The sequence below is a fragment of the Tamandua tetradactyla genome, chromosome 21 (genome assembly GCF_023851605.1).
Source record: "Tamandua tetradactyla isolate mTamTet1 chromosome 21, mTamTet1.pri, whole genome shotgun sequence".
Classification (NCBI taxonomy): Eukaryota; Metazoa; Chordata; class Mammalia; order Pilosa; family Myrmecophagidae; genus Tamandua; species Tamandua tetradactyla.
Genome location: NC_135347.1, coordinates 44,169,655 through 44,195,391, shown reverse-complemented (window position 1 = coordinate 44,195,391; position 25,737 = coordinate 44,169,655). Strand labels below are relative to the sequence as shown.

The 25,737-nt window shown below is 36.4% G+C and overlaps 2 long non-coding RNA genes across 3 annotated transcripts in view; one reads left to right on the top strand and one right to left on the bottom strand.

Moving 5' to 3' along the window:
* LOC143665355 (uncharacterized) overlaps nucleotides 1-7,804 on the bottom strand; it is a 22,061-nt gene extending 14,257 nt beyond the window's left edge. Inside the window, exon 1 of the long non-coding RNA XR_013166904.1 lies at nucleotides 7,368-7,804. This is a non-coding gene — a long non-coding RNA (uncharacterized LOC143665355). The remainder of the gene's footprint in view (nucleotides 1-7,367) is intronic.
* Nucleotides 7,502-25,737, top strand: LOC143665354 (uncharacterized). 2 transcript variants are annotated; one of them, XR_013166901.1, is made up of 3 exons: nucleotides 7,502-7,799; nucleotides 24,625-24,760; nucleotides 25,640-25,737. It is a non-coding gene; the product is annotated as an uncharacterized LOC143665354 (long non-coding RNA). The 2 variants fall into 2 exon arrangements; XR_013166902.1 differs by having other exon boundaries at nucleotides 7,502-7,819.

Below are 25,737 nucleotides of genomic sequence, written 5' to 3'. Positions count from 1 at the left end.
ATTATTAAAATTTAGAGCTGAAATGGCATCTGGGAAAATGGTACATAACTGAGAAAAAAGATATAGAAATATTTGAAAAATAAACCTTTGGGTAAAATTCTGGAATAATTTTTTTTTTTAAAGTTTAAACTGACTAATCAACAAAAGGAAGTGATTAGAAGTAACAGGGGGAAAATGGTACACATGATAATCCAGTACTTGCTAAGGCCCAAACATAAAATATTGCCCTTTTAAACTGTCTAATTTAATGTGGAAACAAATTTGCACAGCACATACAATAGGAAAGAAAATGTCAGCTATTTCTAAGATTTCTCTGGAAACTTACACCAAAGCTCACTTTAATGAGAACATGCAAGATGTGTGAATATATCAAAGAGCCAGTGTTTTCTATATATTTACACCTTTTCCTCATTTATCTCATTCTTAACAGCTTATCACACATGCAAAAATTGTTTAGCATCTCCTATTATCCATGTATGATTAGTAGGTTAATTAATCTAACAGTAATGCTTACCATAATAATCTCTGAATATCCTAAAACGTGAAACTCTTAAAGTGTTTGGTGATATAAATATAAAAACATTGTATTTTTCAAAGAACCAAGCAAGGATTAGTAAAAGAATAACCAAATGATTGGGTCAGTATGCCAACCTTATGCCAGACACTGGAAAATATTATATAGAAATAACACATAAAGAAAAAGTGATGAAGAATTCCATTTCCATCATTTCACATAATTAAAATAAAAGCTGAAGTTATTTTGTTAACTCATAGGAAAGAAATATTCCACCAAATCTGGCCAAAAATAAATTTATCTAAGAAAACAAAAGAAGTTCATTGTATCCAGAATTAGGATAAATCTGTTACTGCAAGCAGAGGCATCTGTTACTAGCATTTTTATTTTTTTAGTTGTGAATATGAATTTTACTTTCATAAGCTACTTTTCCATATAATTTCCAAATTCAAAATTTCTGGAGAGATTTAAAGGGAAGTAGTTCTCCCAAAACTCTAAAGAATATAGACTATATTTTAACTAGAAGAAGACTAAGTTTGGATGCTGAAAAACAATGTTTTTGTGTTGCTCAGCAGTAACTCTGAATTTTAATAAAATATTATAACAGTCTTGTATTTGTGAAAAAAAGAAAGACCACTACAGCTCTTTGAGGGCAGGAAAACACCAAGTAAATCGGAAGCATTTGCAGGTCCAGCAGGATGGAATGGGGTCAGGAATCAGAAAAGCAGGGGATATATTTCTTTCCTTAAAATTAAATGCATATGTGGCCAAAGGAAATGGCTGCTGTGATGATGATTATCACAGCTGTGAAGTTCAGGCTTTTAACCTGGTCTTAGCTTCCCTCTGCATCAGTATGAGGATTCACACACACTCATCACAAGGTTCTATCTCTACAGTTAGGCTTTGGCAGAGGGATTAGGAGGGCTGATTCTGGAGTCACTCAGAACTGGGAGCTAGTTCCCGCTCTGCCCTCCCCAGCTGTGTGACCCAGGAAGGTGGGTCACCTTTGCAAATCTCCTTGAATTCACGGGCTGGTGAGGGAAGTAGGAGACACCACACATCTCCCCACCACCGAGGGCTCTTTCTAGTCTACAGGTCTTACTAGCCTCTTTCCATGTTCTACTGACTGCTGCTAGGGAAAAACTGCTCTAACTAGTAAATTTGGAAAGAATAACTGTTCTCACTCAGCCCCAAGGAGCAAGTGTGACCACAGCAGGCTCAGAGAGGAAAGACATGGTGCTCTTCGCTGCCCTAAATCTTACCTGGGCAGGCCCTCCCGGTAAGGAACCCTTTTCTGTTCAGCGTCGTCATCATTGGTGGGTGTCTCCAACCTGCCCTCGATCCATCATCAAGGTGGTATTTACCCTCCTGTTTCTATCATTTATCTTATTTCTCAACAGGTTTAGAATCCTGTGGGGAAGAGGAGTGCTGTTTATAGGAGGTGCCCCTTAGGAGATCCCAATATTTACTGTTCGTACTAATCATCATTGGTCTTTCGCTGATGTGGGAAAGGATTAAAAATATTAGGACCTATCTATTACCACTCCTTGGGTTTTCAATAACATCTATTGGCTCAATCATAAAATATTGGAACGGGATGGAACATTAAAGATCATTCAATTGAATGCCTTCTTTATACAAAATGGGAAACTTAGTTCTTGAATTTACTGCAGTACCATAGATAACCAGCAGCAGGATGAAAACACAACTTAAGTTTTCACTCAGGTCTCCAGATGCTCAATTTTACATTCTTCCTACCGCTCCTCACAGCACTCTAAACCAGTCATGTACTCTCGGTTTTCTTTGGCATTTTCTTTTAAATAATATGTTTTGCTTTTATTATCAATTAAGAATTGGGATTTTGAAGAGAAAAGAAGTACCTCAGAAGTAGAGGGGAGCAGGGAGACCATTTGAAGTAGCTTAATTCGCTCAATTGACTCAGAATGGGTCATGTTTATATTAGTTTATTATAGACCAGCCAAAATCAGCAATCACCCACATCCTACTTCTCCAATCTCTACCCACTTGCCCAGGCATTCTCATATTACTCATTCCGTTAGTTCAGAGTTTCTCATATGGTAGTCGTCATATCAGCAGCAGTGGAATCACCAAATGTTCTTATTGAACATGAAGACTCCTCAGGTTACCCTGTCTGCTGAATCAAAACCCTTAGGAGTGAAGCTCAGGACACTATTTTTAACAAAGACATCACTGTGATCCATATGAATGGTGAAGTTGAGAACCAATGCTGTATTTCAACATATTGAAATGTAGCATAAAATGCAAACGCAAAGCAGAAGAGGTAATATTAAGTAACTTATTGTCTACTAGCAACTCAGTTCAATTTGTCGAATTACACAGAATTGTACTGACTGTCAGATTATCAAGATTTACTTTTTCTTTTTTTGCATCTGTATTCTGTCATCCAGCATTTTAGTATTAAGTGGCTGCTGGTAAAATATAACTTTAAAAGAAGGAGAAAAAAGAAACAAAACCAAACAGGAAAATCTACTTCCATAACTTCTTTGTGCATATGGAAAGAGAAAGTCAGACTTTATTTATTCGTGAAGCAATTATTCTCGGGTGCTTTTTAGTTTTCAAGTGAAAGGTGGGTAGGCCCCACTGTTGCGGACATGGCCCCAACAACCTGTTTTGACTTGGAGTGATGTTGCATAAGGATTCCTAGAAGTAATCAAGATCCCAATCCCTGATCCTTAAGGTTTTCAGGTGAAACCAAGTAGACCTGGCAAAGCTTTACTAGCCTGATGTTTCACAAAGTGTGGTCCTCACACCAGCTGAATAAGTATCACCCGAGAACATGTTGGAGAGGCAAATACTTGAGTCCCACCCAAAACTATTGAGTAAGAAACTGGCGGGGGGCGGGGGGGCTCAACAGCTTGTATTTTACAAAGTCCTCCAGGTGATTTTTCTATCTCAAGTTTGAGAACTACTGTGCTAGATAGAAAGGGCATGGACGCACCGTGAGGAAAGAGGTCGTTTAGCTGAAGTGATGGGTTTATCACCAAGGCCTGTAGGTTCTCGAGAGAAGACTATTTCTGGCACAAATACTGACCAGCCTAGAAGCCTTCAGGACCAGTAATGTTTCAGCCTTAAACATTTGATTGCGAAACAGAGGAATGAATAACTAGAAAGCCTAAGTGTGGAGCTCTAGCCTGGACAGTTTCTGTCATCATGGGATACTGCAAGTATCCATCAACTGTGGCTTCCGGAAGGACATGGCTGTGATCGGAGCTGACTCACCACTGTTCTCCATACTGGACCTGGGGAGTGGACTGACCTTTGGGGCTGAGTCAACTACCCCACTTGGAATTTTAATTCTGGGGTTAGTACGATCTCTAAAGAGAACTGATGCTCTATTTTAACACGTTGATGTCTAGCTTAAAATATACGTGTATAGTGAAGAGGACATACATTGAGTCATTGTTGAGGTTACTCAATGTTAAAGAAAAGATGATTATGCCTCCTGCAGGAGACACACAGAAGAAGTAACAGAGATGTTGGAAGAGAAGAACGCGCTTGCGGATTTGCAACCTGAACTGGATATGAGAACCACCTGAGAAGCTTGTAAAGAAATGGTTTTCTTAGTCCTGCCCCTACCTGACTGAATCAGAGTCTCTCAAGATAGACTCCAAGCCTCAATGCTGCCTGGTCTTCTGGGTAAGTAGAGAGTTTGCATAAGGTACAGAATTAATTCATCGTTATGAGGCAGCAGAGATACACAAAATAACACTTTTTTTTTAACTGGAAAAACATAAGCGTAAGATAAAAGCAACATTTCACAAAATGATTACAGGTTAAAATTTAAGTATTGTGAAATGCCAACACTGACATGGGAAAGAACCAAAATTTTCCCCACTCTTTTACTCCACTGCAGTTCTCTAGACGAAGCTGTCAGGTGAGCTAGTCACTGATACGGTATGAATATGCCATCAATTCGCACCACTAGAATGACACCACACCTATTCTGGAATATTATTTACCTCCTCTTTACATTTAATGTTACTATAACTATGTTCAAGAATATAGATACCCTTTTGCTGAAATTCAAATGAAACTTTAAAAATCTAGTTCTTCATGGGGTAATGATTTAAACAAGAACCTATGGCAGTTAAAAGTAAACTCAAACACCCACTCTCCCAAAAAATCTGAAACTAATTTTAGCTAATTTAGGAACAACTAAGTAAAATAATTTCCCTTTGGAACCTTAGGATGATTTGTTATGCTGTCTTCTTGTTATGCATCTGTGTTTCCAAAAATTCCTTTTCCTTTTATACCAAACTTAGTTGCTTTATATACCAGCCTTGCTTGTGTTACTCATTTTCTAGAAGCTTTTCTTGGTTTTTGAAAAAATAACCACCGGAGTATGTAAAAGGGGCTCAGATGCTTTAGCCCCCTAACTTCAACAAAGATGACTAGACTGTAAGAGGTAGAATCAATGACTACTGATTCTACCTCTTACCCAGAACTGAAAAACCAATTGCCGAAAAATCAGGGCAGGTTTATGTGATGTATGTAATAAGTTGACAAGATACTTGAAGGGGATTTGGTTGACTCGAGCTACTTCACGGAACTAAAGCTTAATTTACATTGCTTTATTTATTTCAAATACCTTCTTCTACATTATCAAAGTTTTGTTTATTTTTATTCTTGCCCCTTTTTTTTGGCAGCCTTTTCTACCATTTCCTACCATATGTGATTATTTGAACTATAATTTCTAAAAAGCCATCAGTGATCGCCCATTGACATAATTTTCACATTCATCTGTAAATTCAACTGTGTAGCACTTGGCAATTTCAATCCACTTGACATAGATCCTATAACATCCCCAAAAGATTACCTTTAAATAACTTCCATCAGGCTAGAATACCAAGAGTAACAAGACTTCAAATTAACTGATGATTGTAGTTGACAATATAAGAGAATTTGTTTATGCCATACTTGTCTCACAAACATGATTGTGAAAACAGTATAGAATATAAATTACTCTTTAAAATCTGCCTCTGTGCCTCCATATAGATTTTGTACCTATCCCAAATCTTTCTTTTGAGTTTTATGACTTGTTAGCAGAATTATGTAACAAACGCAGGTGGAGTTAGGAAACCAATGGAACTATTCCATGTGATTCCTGTGACTTTTGTCTGAACACAGCTCCTCTCTTAGAAATCAGGTATATTGAATAAAATGTAGAATTTGAATACAACTCCCACTGATTTATGCAGTGATCATTTACTGAGCCCTAAGACTAAGGACTGTAATAGGTATGGGGGCTGTGAATAAGATACTGACTTCTGACCTCAAATTGCTGACAATGAAAGATGAGGAAGAGTAAGGTCACAATCTGATCCCTTGAGCACCAACTTCAGGCAAGTCATTAGATAGGAAATGAGTAGAAGGGGCACAGACCTGTTCTTGTAAGAGTTCACAGTCAAATAAATAAGCAGCAAGAGGGTCAACATAGCTGAAAATCAGTGACGTATAAATAAGGTACACAAGGGATTGAGAGGAGGTCAGCAACATGACCAGGGAATTGCAGGAGCTGAATTTCTGTTATTTAAATAACCCATAATTGCAAAAAGTGTTCAGATAACTCACTTTCTATAAAAGGATTCAAGTAGAAAGAAAATATCCCAAGATGAATTACAAAATAATTCTCCAATATGTATCAAAATAACAGGGTACAGAGAACTTGATGGTGTACGCTAAATAGAAACACATTTGCATAGCATCTGATCTGCAGTTTTTTTGCAGTGCTTTTATTGGAAGTTGACAGAAGCTTCCCAGGTGTCATTGTTTTCCCAAGAAAGATATTTTCTGATCCCACATCTCCACACATAGTGAGCATGACATTATGCTTAAAGGATATGATCTAATCTTTAGTGTAAAAGGATTCTTATGAATCTGCCAAATATTTTTTATCTCTAGATATAACTTTCATCAGCAAATGCAATGTGAAAAATAAATATGCAAGTGGCTTTTTGGGTCCATGTGTTGAATATTTGGAAAAATTCCTCTTCCAGACAGTGCCATATAAGTGCTCTTCTGTGACTAAAGAAGAATATCGTACTCTAAAATATTCAGTGTAGTACCTTTAAAAAGGACAGAATTTAATGATTAAATCACAATGTAAATAAAATATATTAACTGCTCTGATGCAATTCATGTTCCATACCATGTATTTTTGTGTCCTATACAATTGTAGATTTTTCTTCCTTATTTTTTAAAATATTTTTACTGACAAAACAACATACAAACACCAGCATTCTTAACATACAAACGTTCCATATATGGTGTACAATCAATGTCTCACAATATCATCACATAGTAGTATATTCATCACCATGATCATTTTTAGAACATTTGCATCACTACAGAAAAAGAAATAAAAAGTAAAAAGAACTTATACTACCATATCCCTTACCCATCCCTCTCATTGACCACTAGTATTTCCATCTACTCAGGGTTGATCTTACTTCATCCAACAATACTCCAAACTCTTTAAAGGGTTAGCATTACATTATCTTTGACTTTTCTCCCAAAAGAAAGTCTTCTTCTCCATCCTTTTCACCCATGTGGCTCTTACTTAGGATAGAACAAAAAAGAAGCCCAAAGGTATGCAGGATCAACACTAAATACTTTATAAGCGAGAGATGGGTACAGGCTTTGCTTCACAAAGCAGACTTGAGGTTGTTTATTTAAAAAAAGGTAATTATGCTCAAGGAGACCCTGAAAGCCTGTCGACAAGGAAGTTCAAAAACTGTCATCCTGGGAGTTATCCAAAATTGGAAGCAGGAAATACACACAGGTATCCGGACACCAGAACAAGGGTTCAGACCTAGGGCAGTTGGACACATTTTGCCAAATACTTCCTCCTCACCCAGCCCTGCTTTCCGTGGGTCACCAGACATGTTCAGAGGCTTCTACTCCATGACGTCATAGAGGTGGTGCTCAGCTTTGGCCCCGCCTCATTCTCAGAGGCTTTGCCTAGAATTCACGTCCACCCTGATTCCTCACCTTAAGTCCCCGAAGCTCTTTCTCTTCTGACTCCGTGCATCATTTTCACGTTGTGTTAAACCTGAAACCAGTGTATGACTCTTAGTATTGCTGGGTAAACTTGAGCACAGCAATTTATGAAAAGAGTATGAAAGCCAGGCTCGGTAGACCTGAGACAAGGCTGAGACAGAAATGAAAGGTTAAACATATGAATGGGCCAGCTTAAACCGCAGCTAATGTTCCACACCCAAGTGAAATGTCACCACGAATTGAGGTGAGGACAGGTCACAGAAGGTATGTTTGTACTATACTGTAGTCTATTAAGTATACAAGAGCATTATGCCTAAAAAAAAGCAAAGCACATATTCCAGTTAAAAATTACCCCATTGCTAAAAAAATGCCAATCATTTTCTGAGCCTTCAGCAAGTGTAATCTTTTTACTAGTGGAGGGTCTGGTCTTGATGTTGATGGCTACTGATTGGTAAGGGTGATGGTTGCTGAAAGTTAGGGTGGCTGGAGCAATTTCTTAAAATAAGACAACAATTAAGTTTGCTACATCAATTGACTCTTCCTTTCATGAAAAATTTCTCCATAGCATGCAATGCCATTTGAAGGCATTTTACCCACAGTAGAATTTCTTTCAGAATAGGGGTCAGTCCTCTCCAACCCTGCTGCTGCTTTATCAACTAAGTTTATGGAATATTTTAAACCCTTTGTTGTCATTTCAACAATGTTCACAGCATCTTTACCAGAAGTATATTCCATCTTAAGAAACCATTTCTTTGGTCATCCATAAGAAGCTGTTCAGGTTTTATCATGAGATTGTAGCAATTCAATCACATCTTCAAGCTCCACTTCTAATTCTCATGCTATTTCTACCACATCTGCAGTTACCTTGTCCTCTGAAATGTTGAAGTCCTCAAAAAGTTATCCATGAGGTTTGGAATCAACTACCCCCAAATTCCTGTTCACATTCATATTTGACCTCCTCCCATGAATCTCAAATGCTCTTTTTTTTTTTCTGGGTGCATGGTCCGAGAATCGAACCTGGGTCTCCCGCATGGAAGGCAAGCATTCTACCACCAAACCACCCACGTGCTCCAAATGTTCTTAATGTTTTCTAGACTGGTGAATCTTTTCCAGAAAGTTTTCAATTTACTTTGCCAAGATCCATCAGAGGAATCACCATCTATAGCAGCTTTAGCCTTATGAAAAGTATTTCTTAAATAAGACTTGAAAGTTGGAATGACTCTTTGATCTATGGACTGCAGAATAGATGTAAGTGTTTGCAGGCATGAAAACAACATTAATCTTACACATTTCTGTCAGAGCTCCTGGGTCACCAGGTACATTGTCAATGAGCAGTAATATTTTGAAAGGAATCTTTTTTCCTAAGCAACAGGTCTCAACAGTGGGCTTAAATTATTCAGTGAACCATGTTGTAAACAGATATGCTGTCATCCAGGCTTTGCTGTTCCATTTATAGAGCACAGAAGATAAGACGTAGCATAATTCTTAAGGGCCATAGGATTTTCAGAATGGAAAATGAGCACTGGCCTCAACTTATAGTCACCAGTTGCATTAGCCCCTGACAAGAGGGTCAGTCGTTTGAAGCTTTGCAGCCAAGCATTGGTTTCTCCTCTCTAGATGATGGGATCTTCCTCCAATTGAAGGCTGTTTTGTCTACATTGAAAATCGGTTATTTAGTCATCAATTATCTCAGCTAAATCTTCTGGATAACTTGCTGCTGTTTGTACATCAGCACTTGCTGCTTCACTTTGTACTTTTATGTCCTGGAAATGGCTCCTTTCAAAACTTAAACATTATGAACCAACCTCTGCTAGCTTCCAGCTTTTCTTCTACAGCTTCCTCATCTCGCTCAGCCTTCATAGAATTGAGAAGTGTTAGAATTTTGTTATAGATTAGCTTATGGGAATGTTGTGGCTGCTTTGATCTTCTATCCAGACCACTAAAACTTTCTCCATATCAACAATAAGTCTGTCTTGCTTTCTTATCATTCTTGTGTTCATTGGGGTAGCACTTTTAATTTCTTCAAGAACTTTTCCTTTGCATTTACAACTTGGCAAACTGCTTGGTGCAAGAGGCCTAACTTTTGGCCTTTCACAGCTTTCACCATGCCTTCTTCACTAAGCTTAATCATTTCTAGCTTTTGATTTAAAATGAGAGACGTGTGATTCTTCCCTTCATTTGAACACTTAAAGGTCATTGTAGGGTTATTAGTTAGACTAATTTCAATGTTGTTGTGTCTCGGGGAACAAGGAGGCCCGAGGAGGGGGAGGGAGACACGGGAATGACTGGTCAGTGAAGCAGTCAGAACCCACACATTTTATCCATTAAGTTTGTTGCCTTATTTGGGCATGAATTACGGTGCCCCAAAACAATTACAACAGTAGCATCAAAAATCATACATCACCATAACAGATATAATAACAATGAAAAAGTTTGAAATATTACAAGAATTACCAAAATGTGACACAGAAATATGAAGTGAACACATGCTGCTGGAAAACTGGTGCCAATAGGCTTGCATGACACAGACATGCCACAAGTCTTCAATTTGTAAAATTTGAAATATCTAGAAAGCACAATAAGATGAACTGTAATAAAAGGAGCTGTGTCTGTGCTGACATATTTAGGGTCTAAGGGGCATGATAGCTTCACTCTCAAATGGTAAAGAAATACATACATATATATACATGTATGTGTATAGATAAAAAAAAAAGTCATGTTCAGGTTTGTTGTGAGAAATAAATGACCCAGTGTATCTAACGTGGTTCCCCTCTCCTTTCCCCCAGCATTCCCACTCATTCCTGTCTCCTCCAGGAAGCTTGGCCATATGACCTCATATGTAAGCTTTCTTGTCTGAGTCATACTGAAAACAAGTCATGTCTGATTGCAGGGTACAGAGGATCCCATGACCTGCCACACTGGGGTGGGGCAGTGATCTCCTGAAGTCAGGGGTCATAGCAGAGCACTTTGATTCTTCTGCTCCTGATTACTAAGCCCAATCTAGTAAAAAATAAATGTGTCAAAATATAGGGTTTTGCATATTTAGAGAATAAGGCTATTTTTTTTATGTACTATTAAGATATCATTTGACATGCTATTTATAGAAGAATGACTATCTCCAGTTTTCTCACCTCTGGGTTCCTGTGTCCTGCCTACACTTTGGTTTTTCTGGTTGTTTTTGTTGTCCTTGATAGGTCCCTGCCCTACCACGACCCCCTACAGAGTTATCACGCAACCATATTTGAAGAATCAAACTGTAAAAAATTTGTTTTCACACAGTCCACATTATTTCCACCTGCAGTCACTAACTGGCATTCTTTCTGCTTTAAAATAGCAATTTCTGATCCCCAGAGGCTTATCAGAGTAAAACATACTTTCTTAGCAAGTGCATCCAGAGGGATAGATCAGCAGTAACTGCCCATTTTTAAAACAAAGTTTTGACATCCTTCCAATACCCAATAAAACTATTAATGGTCATAGAAAAAGAAAATGATATTTAATTTGAATATTTGATTGCCTTTTAGTGAATTGGAAATGTAAAGTATTCAACCACATAAAACAAATAAAATAAATGGGTGAATTACAATTATAAGCAAGTAAATTAATAAATCCCAAAACACAGACAATACTGCCAGAAGAGGAAGAAGAAATCTTATTAATTTTTTAGAAGGTATTCTAGCTAGGCTTCTGCTCTCTCTTTACATTCTCCTAATGGATCCCTGGAACCATGAGGTAATTGCCTCCCCGCCCCCTCCCTGCCTTCTTTATTTTAGAATAGGAAACTGAGTCATTTAGCTGGGTATGTAGCCACAAAGCTAGAAAATACATCACCCAGCCTCCTTCACAGCTAGTTATGGTCCAGTAACCAAGTTTGGGCCAATGGGATATGACGTAAGAACTATGTAACAAATTCAGGTTTTGGCCTTAAATCTTTGGGTAGAACCTGGAATTAGCCAAACTGCAAAGTTTAGAACCAACTATCATTTTACAGGACACACAGTCTTCTGCAAGATCACTTATGACACCAAGTTTAGGAGGGGGGGGGGGTTGTCCCAAAATCAGCTTCAGTTTCAATAATTCACTAGAAGGACTCACAGAACTCACCGAAAGCTATTTGACTAAAAAAATGTGGTTTTTTACAGGGAAAGGATATAAATTGAAATGAGGCGAAGGAAAAGATGCATAGCGCAGACTCTGAGAGGGTTGCAGAAATGAAGCTTCCTTGAATCATTCCATGAATTTCATGGAGTCAGGATGTTGTTCTCTCTTAGTATCAGTGTGAGGCAATATGCACAGAATATTGCTAACTGGGAAGTTTACTGGAGCTAAGACAATTCCTTTCGTCTCTCAGGATTCTAGTTTCTGCTTCTTTCTGCACAACTTCTCTGTTCTCTTCCTTCTCTTTAAAGACTAGCTTTCTATAAAGGGGATCACTAGTTACTTGGGGAGAGCATTTACTAGTGGTCAGAGATGCTCCAAAGTATGCCCACCAAAGATATTAATCTCTTCCCTTACCAGGATGCTCCCTTGCTATCTTTCCTCCACCATTAGGAAATCAAAACTTTCTGCCAGGAGACCGTCTTTTAGGTCTCTTGGTTCTCTGCCTCCCCAAATCTGTGAAACCCCAAAGTAGTCACCTCTGTACCCAGGTCCCAAACTAGTACCAGACCATTCCCCAAAACTATCTCAGCCCTTTCTCGAATTCTACACTTGTACCTTCTCATCCTGCTACAGTCTTCCTCATTTTTCATCTGATATTTTGGTTACTGATTTTCTCTACACCTGACACCATTGTCCACATCCAAGACTTATTTCTGGGGACCAGAAGAAACGTTCAGCCTGGACCTTCCTCAATAACACCTCGAAATTAAATGTCTAATAATCTCTCCAAACTACTTTATACATGCAGTTTCTAGTACACAGCTAAGTTCTTGTTCACCATGAAACTTGAACAGCCCATTAGTAGATACCTATAATGTATCACAAATTCAGTTTTTAATAAAACTCCAAATAACCTAATAAACAGAACCACTATATTGCATTGTAATTTATGGATTAAAACTATTCTTTTATTAAGTGATACTAAAAAAGCTTGTTTGGGCATTTTTACAATATTTTTTAAGCCTACAAAAGAAAAAAAAAGGAGACAACTTAGGCTTTGCTTGGCCTCTGAAAGACTCTAAAGTAGCTTTATGTCTCATCGGCCCCCATGGATTTCATCCCCTGCACATTTCCATATGTCCTAATGAAGTTGATGGATGCACATAATTGAAGGACAATGCTGGGAAGACTGGAGGACATGGTGCTTAAGTTGGCATTAGGATTTTTTTTTGCGTGTAAGGTGAATGACATGAACATGGGAGAAAGGTAGGAAAATGGAAAAGAAGGGGGACACTAGGGGAAGATAGGATGAAAGTCATTTTATAACCTATATTCAATAAACAAAATATACATATGGTACTTGGTAAACATAGACATAGTAGCTTCTCCATAGCCCTCTATTCTCTCACTTATATTCTTCAGGTTTTGTTTAATCTTTTCTTTTTTAATTTGTCTCACTTATATTCTACAAATTGAACATTCTACTTCTAGAAATTTGTTTTTGGAAAACTAAGATAAAAAAAAAAAAAACCTTGATGGGGTCAATGTATTTGATCTGTACCAGTTATTAGAAACTCTTTATCATTTTCCTTTTGTGCCTGAGAAAGGAAGGAATAAGAGGGAAGGGTAAGCTCATGTGTATGGCTGGGTAAGGTGGGAGCAGTGCAGGGAAACACCCAGAAGGGGTTCCTGCCTGGGAAGACAGCCTTGGTGGTGAATGCATGGAGCTTGGCATGGGTAATGCAGATTCTGGCTGCAACATACACAAAGGGAGGGCATAAAAACCATTTTTTGCCTACATAACTATTTTGCAATATAATGTTCCCTGGACTGCTATATAGGAAAGGAAAGGATAAGAAATGGAGGGTTTGGAGTGCCTGAATAATGTCTTGCCTTGTCCATAAAGGCAAGAACTTTGTCCCATTGTTCCTATTTTAACCCAGAGCCTAGAACAGTGCCTGGGAAGGCCTGCCAGGTACTCAAATATTTGTTGGGGGTATGGAAAAAATGCTTGCTCTGTGACAGGTGTGCCAGGTGCTTTACCTGTATTGGCTCATTTACATTTCACACATAAACACAGATGAGGAAATTAAGGCTCAGAGAGTATAAGTGTCTTGCCTTAGGTTATCCAGCCAATAAATGGCAATGCCAGAATTAAAATCCTAATCTAAATGACTAAACTCAGTGCTATTAACCACCATGATACATGGCATCACCAGACAGGAAACTAGACAATGACTAGATCATACAATAATCTCTGCTTGGCACAACTCACCCTGATGAATTCATTATTCAACTGGAAACTGGAAGAACCAGTTTTAAGGAAGTGTGGGGGGGGTGGGGGTGCAGAATATTAAGGGAAGCTGAGCGATCAGCCTGACTGTTTTCTTTTTTTTTCCGTGGGCAGGCACTGGGAAACAAACTCTGTATTTTGCAGTCCAAAAGTTGCCTAAAGTTTAATCAGGATCAGAATTATTCAAGTATAAATGAGAAGTAGTTATTTTCATCTCTACTTCTCTCTTTGGCTTGGAGTTTTATAAAGAAGAACCAAGAAACATTCTTTCATTAATAAACTTGTATCAAAATCTTTCATATCAGTATTGAAAAGCATGAGTAATTTCTTAAATTCAGAAACCTAGATTTACTGCTAATGACATTCCAAGAAAGCTGCAATAACCAATTACTCAGAGATATTTTGGTGATTCTTTGGCAGACTTAAACTGAATTATCAGTATCTAACCATTTCTATTAATCATCACAAACTTGAAGACATTCATTTCATTTTGTTACCTTACAAAGTAATAAAAAGTAGAAGAAATGAAAGAATGAGACAAATAAATGAGAGGAAATATATATTAAATACTACTCATTTTATATTCATTGCCAATGGACTTTGGCAGGTGATGGTGTGTATTCAGGCTACTGAGACTACTTCTGAATGTTTCTGCTGAATACCAGAAAACTGTGATGCAACAAAGACCAAACTGACTGCCAGCCTTGTACTAGCTGGTAAAGAGCGGAAATGAGTCATCCATTCTTCACCCACTCTCTTGAAACTAGGCCCGTTAAGGGAAAAGATTTCATATAAACTAGAACTCTATCATATTTGTTGCCTTGTCCACATTGCCTAGATCAGTGCCTTGCATAAATATTCATGGCAAAGATGTCTAAGATTCGTTGAATAAATGAAAGAGTATATATTATTTCTGTTTTTCTCCTCTATCCAGAATTATGCATGACAGCAGTAAGAGCGTTTGAGTTTGCTGAGATTAGAGATTTGTAGTCAAGGTCCACTTGGACACCTATTATACACATTAAACTTACATTCAAAATAGAATCTTTGATTTCTTCCCCTATAAATTGAACTTCCCAATCTTTTCCACTCAGCAAATGTGCTATCTCGCCAGCTGCTCAAGGCAAACTCCTAGGAGTGATCCTTGATTCCCATTCACACTATCTATATTCTCAGCAAGGAGCCCCTGATCTCAAAATGTATTAAGATCGAGTGACTTTGCAGTGTCTCCTCTATTAGCACCCTAATACTGCCACCACTGTCAAACACCTAGATTACAACATTGAACTCTAATTGGTCTCCCTACTTCCATGCCCGCCCACATGCAATTTAATCTTTATTCAGTCGAAAAAAGTGATCACCCTTCTGCTTATATCCCTCCAATGGTTTCCTGTTGTACTTAGAACAAATGCCAATCTCTGCTGTGACTTATAAGGCCATAGGTAGGCCAAGTTCCCCGTACTTCCAACCTCATCTTCCACCACACTGCCCTCCCCTCCTGTCCTCACTGCATGGCTTGCTTTATTCTCATTAAGTGTGTCATACTCTTTCCCATCTCAAGGACTTTGTACGAGTGGTTTCTCTGTATGGAATATACCTTTCTTCCAAACTTCACGTGGTTGACTCCTCTCACCACTCAGGTGTTAGTACAAATGCCTCATGTTGGCTATCTTCCCTGACTAATGTTGGGCACCCCACCTGCTCCCCCCACCCCAATGCCCACACCCCAGGAACTTTATATTGTATCATCATGTTTTATTTTCTCCAAAGAACTTAACATTATGTGAAATTACATTATGGTTATATATGGTTACCTGATTAATATGTCCATTAATATGTCCCAACCGAGATATAATTTTGATAAGAGTAGGGATCTTATTTGCCTTTGTCTTCATCAGACCCCCTGGAAGTCAATAAATACTTGCTGAATGAATGAGTGAATGCTTTCGGAAAGTCTCTGAGCAGTATTTGTAATTGCTTTTGGTGCTTTTGTTGAGTGTTAATTCATTCATATTTTATAGGGTCTCTGTGGGCAGAATAGAAACTAGCATTGAGTCTAGGTCATTATAAAGATACTGACTTTTGGGCAGAATCTGACGGTCTTCTCTTCAGGAAACACTTTTAAACTGCCAGTGTATCACAGAGCCAATTCTGACACATCTCTATCAAAAAGTAATTTCCTCAATTCTGTGTATTGCATTCATGATTCTTTTCTACATATTACCCACATCCGGCATGGCCCCCATTATAACTAAATGATTCTTCTAACCATATTGTTCCCACAGCTTGTCTACTCTCACTCCTGTTTTTACCTATGTTAATAATTTTTTTAAAATGTAAAACGGGAGTTTTTAAAACCAGCAAAAAATTTTTAAAGGAACTTAATCTGTGCAATGGCTGATAGATCTGTTGTTACTGAGCCAACTGCTTCTTCAGTAGCTAAGTTCTTGTGAAAAGCTAACTTTCCAGAGCAGTTCAAAGGTGTTATTTAGAATGATTTCACTTTACTGAGCCCGCATGATCGCACGACACCCTGAGGCCACATGGCTTGGGGTGACACAAAATGTCGTTCCTAAATAATATGAACCCCTTAGCCCAATCTTCAGAGTCTAAGAACAAAAGGGTACAGCCTGAACCTACACATGGAGAGACTTGATTTTCTTGAAAATGATTTAAAATATTTTAGCTTATTGCAGTAACCTAGCCGTCTTAGGTAAATCAGTTGCATAAAAGAGCTATTTGTTAATACAAACGAAACTGCATTTACCCTTTTGGGTTCATTTTATAGTACCCATTATTTACCCACCAGTTCATCTATTTGTAATCAAAGTACAACATAATTCCAACAGGATGGATTTTCTAAAAAATGTTTATATTGGAGGGAAGGATAACACAATCTAAAGAGGCAAGTAGATAAATCTAGGGAAGAAACACTGTTTAAACTAATATTCATTCAATAAGTATTTATTGACTTCCCAGGGGTCTGATGAAGACAAAAGCAAATAAGATCCCTGCTCTTACCAAAATTATATCTTGGTTGTGGGACACATTTATCAGGTAACCATATAATGTAATTTCACATAATGTTAAGTTCTTTGGAGAAAATAAAACATGATGATACAATACAAAGTACCTGGGGCATGGGCATTGGGGTGGGGGGAGCAGACATAGATTTCAAAAAAAAAAGATAAATAAAAAATTTTTAAATCACTGCTATTTAAAAAGTCTTCAAAAATACAGTTAATAAATAATAATATAAAAGTACATGTGTATATATATATACATGATATATAAAACACATGTTATTCTTTGTGCTATTATGCATTTTTCCTTTTTTGTTCAAATGCAAGGTTTTGTAATAGCTTCCTAATAAGAGGATTAAATAGACATTAAAACAAAATTGAGATATTATCCATTTACTTTTTTTTTTTTCCCTTTGGCATGGGCAGGTACCGGGAATGGAACCCGGGTCTCTGGCATGGCAGGCGAAAATTCTGCCACTGAGCCACTGTCGCACCGCCCCATTTACTTTTGATGATTAAGCAGAAATATAAAACATTTTAAGTTACCAGTTAGAAAGTTTTTAAACGGGAATTGTCCCAAGACATGTCTCACTACTTACTGTTAGGAATACCAAAAAGTAGAATATATTCTAAATGTCTTCAAAGATTTTTAAATCTATTTTAAAAAAACAAAATAGATAAATTCAAAGTCACCCATGCTAAGTGACAAGTGAGTGGTAGAGATGCTAAGTCTCTGAGAAAGCCAACATAATAAAATTTAAATTGCTTTCCAACTTAAAATATTAAGAAAATAATATGAAGGGCAATTAGTCAATAACTGTTAAAATTAATCAATATTTTTAAAAAATCAAAAACAGTAACTTTATATTTAGTAATATAACCTATGGGATATCCCACAGCGTATCCTGTAGGTATCCTACTGGCTATGAAGACATTTGTTTCGGAAAAAAAAAATGTCCATTGCTACAAATGGCCATTGCTACAAAAGCCTGAAAATAGCTTAATGCCTGACAATTGGCTATGGATAGATTAAATATATTATATACACTTAATACTGTATCATTATTTCTAAAAGTGATTTACAATTATGATATTGCTGTGAAATACTCTCTAAAAATGTTAGTGAATTAAAGTCACAGAATTGTGAATAATATGCTAATGCAAGGATATATAAAGACAAATGGTCATTTATACATAAAACATGAAATATGCTTATATTATTGTAAAGGCATAGAGATATTCTAGAAGATGCATGCAAAATTAATCTCATTCGTTGCTTTTAGGTAGTAAGCTTTGGAACAAAGTATCAGGTATGGGAGAAATAGATTTTTTCATTGTGTGCCTTTTCTGAACAGTTTAAATTTTGAATCAGGTGTATGTGTTTGTTTCTCAAAAAACTTTTAAAATATAAAGAATGGAAAATTTTTAAATGTTAATTAAATTTTTTCTCATCTAATTAATGACTCTAATTCCAAAATGTCTTTTTTGAATAACATTTTTCTACAGTTTTATATCATGTTTGTCAGTTATTTTGTAAGTAACAATTATTTTCAAATACTCAGATATTATTTTTATGGATTAAATAGTTATATGTTAAGGAAAGTATGAAGATCTGAAGTTTTAGTAATTTGTCCTAATTATACATTGAAATAATATTTCTTTATGTTGTTATAGCAGAGTTCTTTAAGAAAACTGCTACAAGCTGCTTATTTTTAGAAGCTCTGCATAAAGATAATCCATAAATTTTATCTATTAGTTGATACAACAAAGGTTTATGTCTAATAAGAAATTGTCATTTTAATACACCTATTAAAAGATTGAGAAAATAATTTTTCTCCAATGTAGAATTCAAATTGTGAAATTATGACCATTTGTTTTAACAAAAAACAAAGGAAAATATAAATTTCCATTTAAATGAAAAATATCTAAAGTAAAAAAAGGTAGTGATTATACATTAGATTCAGATCTCAGTGAATGAAGTGGTTAAAAGGAAAAAGTTTTAAATCCTTGAGAAAATTCTATTTTAATGTTATTTGGGCAATTAGTAAATACTGTCTTTATTTGCAAGCACCAAAAGAAAAGAAAAGCTCAAGTGAAAAATGTAACTAACATTTGACCTAACCTATAGAACTGACTCCCAGAATAATATAGAAGAATATCTAGAATAACTTTTCCTGAGACTGTTCATAATTAGAATATGTTTAAACATTATTTAAGTGATTCAGGAATTTTTTAAATCTCAGTTTTTTTTTTCTCAATAGCCAGTTGATAAAATTTAAAGTGTCCAAGCTTGAGAGCAGGATATGTTCTGTATTTTGCATTAACAAACAGAAACAGTGAATAAGCAGGTGACAGTAAAATGCTTAGTCCAATCTGATAATTCCTTGGAGTTTGAACTGGGAATTAAGGATGTAATCCTTGTAAGGATGCAGTCCTGATTAAAAATAACTATTATTAAATTTTGGAGGAAAATATTAGTGTGGACACTAAAATTCACAGTCAAGTAAATGAAATATACTTAGCAGCTAATCCCTTTGGGTGAGTATACTGGGCCCAACTCTGACCTAGTAAGGTCAAACAAGTATAGAATTCGGTTGAGTGTTCAAAATCCTATAGACTTTTCAGAGTACAGAAATTAGAGAAACAGCAAACAAAAATTCCCTAACTTGGAAATGTCTATTTTGTGTCACTGTCACTTGAATTATTAGATCAAATCCTGCAGGAAGATGGCAGGGACTATTTTGTACTCTATATCTATTGAAGGAAAAAAGGAAGGGAGGAAGTGAGAGAGGGAAGGGAAAAGGGAAGGGAAAAAGGAAGGAACGGTGTCATGGTCAGGTCCATGCAGTCAATTTGGCCAGGTGGTAGTGCCCACTTATCTGGTCAGGCAAGCACAGGCCTATCTGTTGCTGTGAGGACATTTCATGGACTTAAATCATGATCACGTTGGTTGCATCCACAGCTGATTGCATTTGTAATCAGCTAAGGGGAGTGTCTTCTGCAATGAGTGATGCTTAATCTAATCACCAGAAGGCTTTTAAGGATTCAGAAGAGACAGTCACTCTTCCTGCTTTAGCCAGCAAGCCTGTCCTGTGGAGTTTTGCCCAGACCCTTCATCGAAGTTGCCAGCTTGTGACCTGCCCCAGACCTTGGACTCTATATTCCCATGATTACATGAGACAATTTTATAAATTTTATATTTACGTATATCTTCTGCTGATTCTATTTCTCTGGAGAACCCTAGCTAATACAGAAGGGTTTCATGTTTCACAGTTTCTCCAGGATTCAATTATACATATACTACCACGTAAGATAACTTACTATCAGAATTTTTATTAGAAAGGGCCTGCCCTAGGGATACTGCTAAGTCACAAATTTATCTTAAGAACTCTCTATCACTCTTTTTATACATACTTCATCAGTGAAATATTTTCCCTTACCAATATTTTTTTGCCTGTAAAAATCTTTTCTACCAGAAGTCAAATAAGATGATAAATATAATGTTCATTGATATGGCTTGATGGTTACTTAGGCATTGATATTTCACCATTAGACATCTGAAGACCAAATGACCTACAGATCCAAAGGAAGATAGCTGTAATTCATTCACACACACACACACACACACACACACACACACACACACTCACTCACTTGGTGTCACAGATTCTGTCAGTGCCGTATTCATGGCCCCTCGGTGTTGACCATTCTTGTAAAGATTACAATTTCTTATGAAAAATACCTCTGCTTCACTGCCTGAGGCCTTTCTCCTCCATGGGAGCACGTTCAGGAGTGAGGTGATAAGGAGTTAAGATCCTTATTAGGTTAGCCCTCACCCAATAAAAAATGGGAGCTCTGCATCATCTTTCAGAGATTCCCGATGGAATTGAGGCCCAGTGGCATACTTTTTTGGATTCCTTCCCCTTTTCTGTTCTCACTTCCCCACTCTTCTATTCAGACTTCCTGAAATCACCTTCCAAATAAACTTCTTGCATTTGGAACCTTGCTTCAGAGCCTGCTTCTGGGAGGACCCAACTTAAAACGCTTATTCATTCTTCACTCTAGGATATTTGTTTAGTATATTCTAGGAGCAAAGAAATGTGAACGTGAAATTTGAAAGCCCATCACACTTCTTTGCGACAGATTGAATTATGACTCCTGAGGGCAAGTACATGAAAAATTTGAAGCAAGGAGCTGTGTTTTGTATTCCCCAAACTCACATCATAGAAGAGGCCACATCCTCCATCAACTTATATAATTAGCTCTGCTCATTATCGCTCATGCCTTTTTAAAGTCAAGATCGAAATACTAATGTCTATCTGGTATTGTAGGCAATTTGTCTCTTTTATTAGATCACACTTGGTCCTCTCAGCTCTCTCAGCACCATAAACCCTTCAACTCATCAACTTTCTCTCCTACCTTTGCAATATTTTTCTTAGTATTCTTCATGGCATATCATGTCACAATAGCCAGTATGACTTGATCCTTATGATCATTTTCCAGATCCTTGATTGTCATTCATGTGCATGCTTCCCCCAATGGAGTGAAAAGCAACTACCCAATAGGCAGCCATCTTTAAATGTCTCATTCCAATCCCGACATCTCATTGCCGTGACATACTACTTAAAAACATAAGATTACACTTAATTCATTAACAGTTCTGAGATAAGGACTATTATCGCCATTTCATAGCTTAGAAAGCTATGGTTTTCTGCCTTAATGCTATGATATCTCCACATATTCTGTAGTACACACTCCATGACTGCACAAAAAGAACTTAAATGCATTTTTCTTATGCTTTTCTTTTACATTTATGAGACTGCAAAATGGTCAATATACAAATAACTCTCATACGGCTTCAAAAATTTTATGCTTACATTGGATTATAATTTACTGGTTTTTAATAGTAAAAATCATGTCATTACTGATGAGCTATATTCATCATGAGTCAGGCTCATTGGAAAAGTTTGTTTTGAAATTTAAGAATTGTTTCTAGCAAATAAAACTTTTCTCTAAACAAACTACTCTATCCCTGATTTTCCAAGAGCTCATCTGGCAGTTATCATTTCTTTCCTCCACTAAAATTCCCCTTAAAATTTTTGCATTCTTGGCATCCTTGCAAGGCTTACCCCTCCGTAAGTCAGTTCAAGCCTCATATTAGTACCTGAGAAAATGTTTTGTCTTGTTTTTCAGAAAAAGTACTACTTCAGGTAGTACTTTTGTAGATTGCTTATCTTCAGAGAATCCCAAAACATTGCACATTTTAACCTTTCTTCTTGTTTGGGTGTTAACCAATGACAGGTCAGTGGTATCAGAGAAGAGAAAGATAAAACGGGAATGTGCTGAGCACATCACATAGGAGATATCCAGCACATTCCAAGAAGCGTTAATTGACATCTTGTTTCAGTTCCAAATCTTATCTCTATAAGTGCTAGACATCATGCCAAAATGATTTTAAAACATCCTAATTCAAATTACTAGTAACAAAGCTGGTAGTTCGGTAGAGTTTTGCGTGTTTTGTTTCACCAACATGAAGACATTGCAGTAGGCTTGGAAAAGCAAATAGGGTGAAAGCAAAGGAGGAGCATGGAAGGAACTGGCATTTGAGTATTTCTCTTCATTGTTCTGTCTTTTCTATAAATCAAAAGGGGCTCAAATAGTAATTTGAATTATGTGCTTCCTAGGCTGGGCACTCAAAATGACTGGTACCCCTGGGGACAGGGTTAACATCTGTCTGTGACTCAGTGCTTCCAGATTAAAGGAAGATGCCCCACTTATAAATAACTCAAAATGATTCAGAAAATTATGGGGCCTTTTTTACAAAGTCATTTACTCAAGTCACTTCAGTGGGACTGCTGGAAGAGCAAATATCAATTTATTCTCAGAGGATAGAGTTAAATATTCTGAAATGAAATAAGGACTATGCCACTAGAAACTAAGTGTGAAAACGAAAGCAAGGAATTAGAATAAGAGCCCATGATTGTGCCATACAAATAAAGCCCATCCAAAGGGTGATCAGGATTGAGGAGTACAATAAATAAAACAGGAAAGAACTGACAGCTGTCATACACTGTGTCACTGACCTACTCAGAGAAGGCAGTGTTATTGCCGTACAGGTATAAACATGACCTTTAAATCATTATTATCAGAATCAGATCAGAATCAGAAGAAAGATAAGTGTAGGAAATAAACACTATAGATAGTCTCCAATTTTCCTTTCTTCAAGTACCATTTTAGCAATTCACCAAGATGTTTTATAGTCTCATTTTAAAAGTTCTTAATGGCTTAGTGTTACTTAGGCTAAAGATCAGTATTATTCTCATGAAGTGAAGTGCCCTCTACAAAATCAGGGCTATCAATACAAGCAATTGCTATTGTATCTTGGAATATACTAATGAAATGGGAAGATGGCAAGATCTTACCTCAAAAAAATCATTTTCAGTGGAAGAATCATTTCTATAAGCAACAATAACCATCGTTATGCCTCTAGAGCTCTGAGAAATGCTAAAACCAATGGCATAGTTTTGAAAGTCAAACTTCCAGTTATAAAAAATAGTATATATAAACTGAAAATGAAAAATAAGCAAAAGAGTAAAGCAAGTTTTCAATTCAGAAAGTCATCAATAATATCTTGAATTTTCTTGCAGTTTTGTTCAGCAAATTTTAATATTTTGAGTGAGATTTTACTATAAGCACAGTTTGATATCTTTTTCACTATTATAACATTAATATTTTACCATGTTTTTGCAAATTCTTCAGGAATATTATTTTTAATGGCAGTAAAATATTTCATTGAATATATGTATCCTATTTTCTTGATTGACCTTCTATTGATTTTCCAATTTTAAAGAATGCTTTGATAAACAGGAATGTTCATGAAGTTTTTTTTAAAAATCCCTGATTTCTTTCTTAGGATCAGTTCCCAGAATTATAAATACAAGGTCAAACACTATGAACAATTTGGAAAATCTGAAAATACTTTGCCAAATTGCTTTCAAATATGTTTCCTATTATCCACCCCCAACAGGTATATATGCAAATTTGGACACTTTTCAAGATGTCTAGTCTTACTCCACACTGATTCCAAACAAAATTATTGTAGGAAAACAAAAACGATATTTAATGTTGAATGTTTTTTTTAATTCTTGATTTTGCTTTCAAGTTCGCTTCAAATATACAATTACAGAATTTTAATTTTAATGATACTGCTGTTATGTGTTTTCTATTATAGAAAGTCTTATATTCATTTTAGAAGGTTCAGTAAAATTCATTACAGTCAAATTTATTATTCCATAGTTTTATTTGCTTTCTAGTACATCAAATGAAAAATATGTCTAGAACATGTATACTGACTTAAAGCATAATGTTGTAATTTATTAATTATATCAGTTTATAGTTATCATAGTTTTGCTTTTCTCATGTGGTCTAGGATTTATCTAGCACTGTGTCCTTCTCTGTAATGCAACCCCCAAATATGACATTATTCTTGGGGAGACACTGACCCCATAGGCATGATCCTCCCCTATAGTCATTTCTATAAGCACTTTGTGGTAAAATGTAAGGCCTTCTGGTATACTTTTGAGTAATTTTATCTTGCCAAACCCTACTTCATTCATTCTTAGTAATTTTTTTTTTTCTTTTTGCATGGGCAGGTGCTGGGAAATGAGCCCAGGTCTCTGGCATGGGAGGTGAGATCTATGCCACTGAGCCACCATTGCCCACCCCATTCATTCTTGTATTCGCTTAGTAAGTACTTGTGGAGTCCATTCAACAGGCAAGCATGAACAGGTATACAGGAGCCATGTTACAAAGCCAATACTGTATTGTGAAAAGAGTTCAATTTTTTATTCTGTAGATAATGGGGAAGTATTGAAGAAATTTTACCATGATAATATTTTCATGTCAGATTATATCTCTGGCATTTATGGATCGATGTTTGGGGAGTAGAGAGAGTCTAGAGGGGACAAGAAAAAGTAGTGTCTGCTTGATGATAGTAAAAGCTGGAAGGGAAAATAAAATAGCAAAACACCTGATTTTATGAGAAAGCAGTAAGGCTTAGGAATCAATTGAATATGGAGGGCATTGTCCTAGAACCAATTTTGTAAGAATTATCTCAGTCATTTTCATAAAATTTCATAAGTTCTTTACAATTGTGAGAAAAAATGGATTTAATTTGTCTGAAGTTTGAAGTATAGTATGTTTGTCATCAAAAGCAATTTTAATAATATATGCAGGAAAATTTTTCAGTCACACCTTAGCAGTATTTAAAAAAATTAAAGGGATAGTTGTGAGAAAGAAAGCTGCATGTGGGAAATCTTTCTGCAAGACAACATTACCAAATGTAAGATACGGACTGGGCCAATGGTGTCAAAAGATATTTCCATTTCAATAACAGTACAGTAAAAAATAAGAATGAAGGTCATATGAAGAGTAGTAAATAAGCTAAAAAAAAAGTTTAGCAAAACAACTTGCTAAAATTAGAGCATCTAAGTATAATTTATCATTTCCAATTAATGATTGAGAGGCTTTCTTATCAGCACTGACTAAAATAACCTATTTATTTATAAGAAATCTTTTGTATTAATTGAAAGGGAAGAAATTGTGAAAATATTTCAGCAACTTTTATCAAAACACTGGTTCATTGTATACTTTACATTTACCTTTCAGAGAAATGCAGCAAGGGAAACCAAAGGGGAAAGTTTTGTTGTTGTTTAGACAATCACATGAAAACTTTGGAGACGTTTTCTTCTAGAACTTTGGAGAAA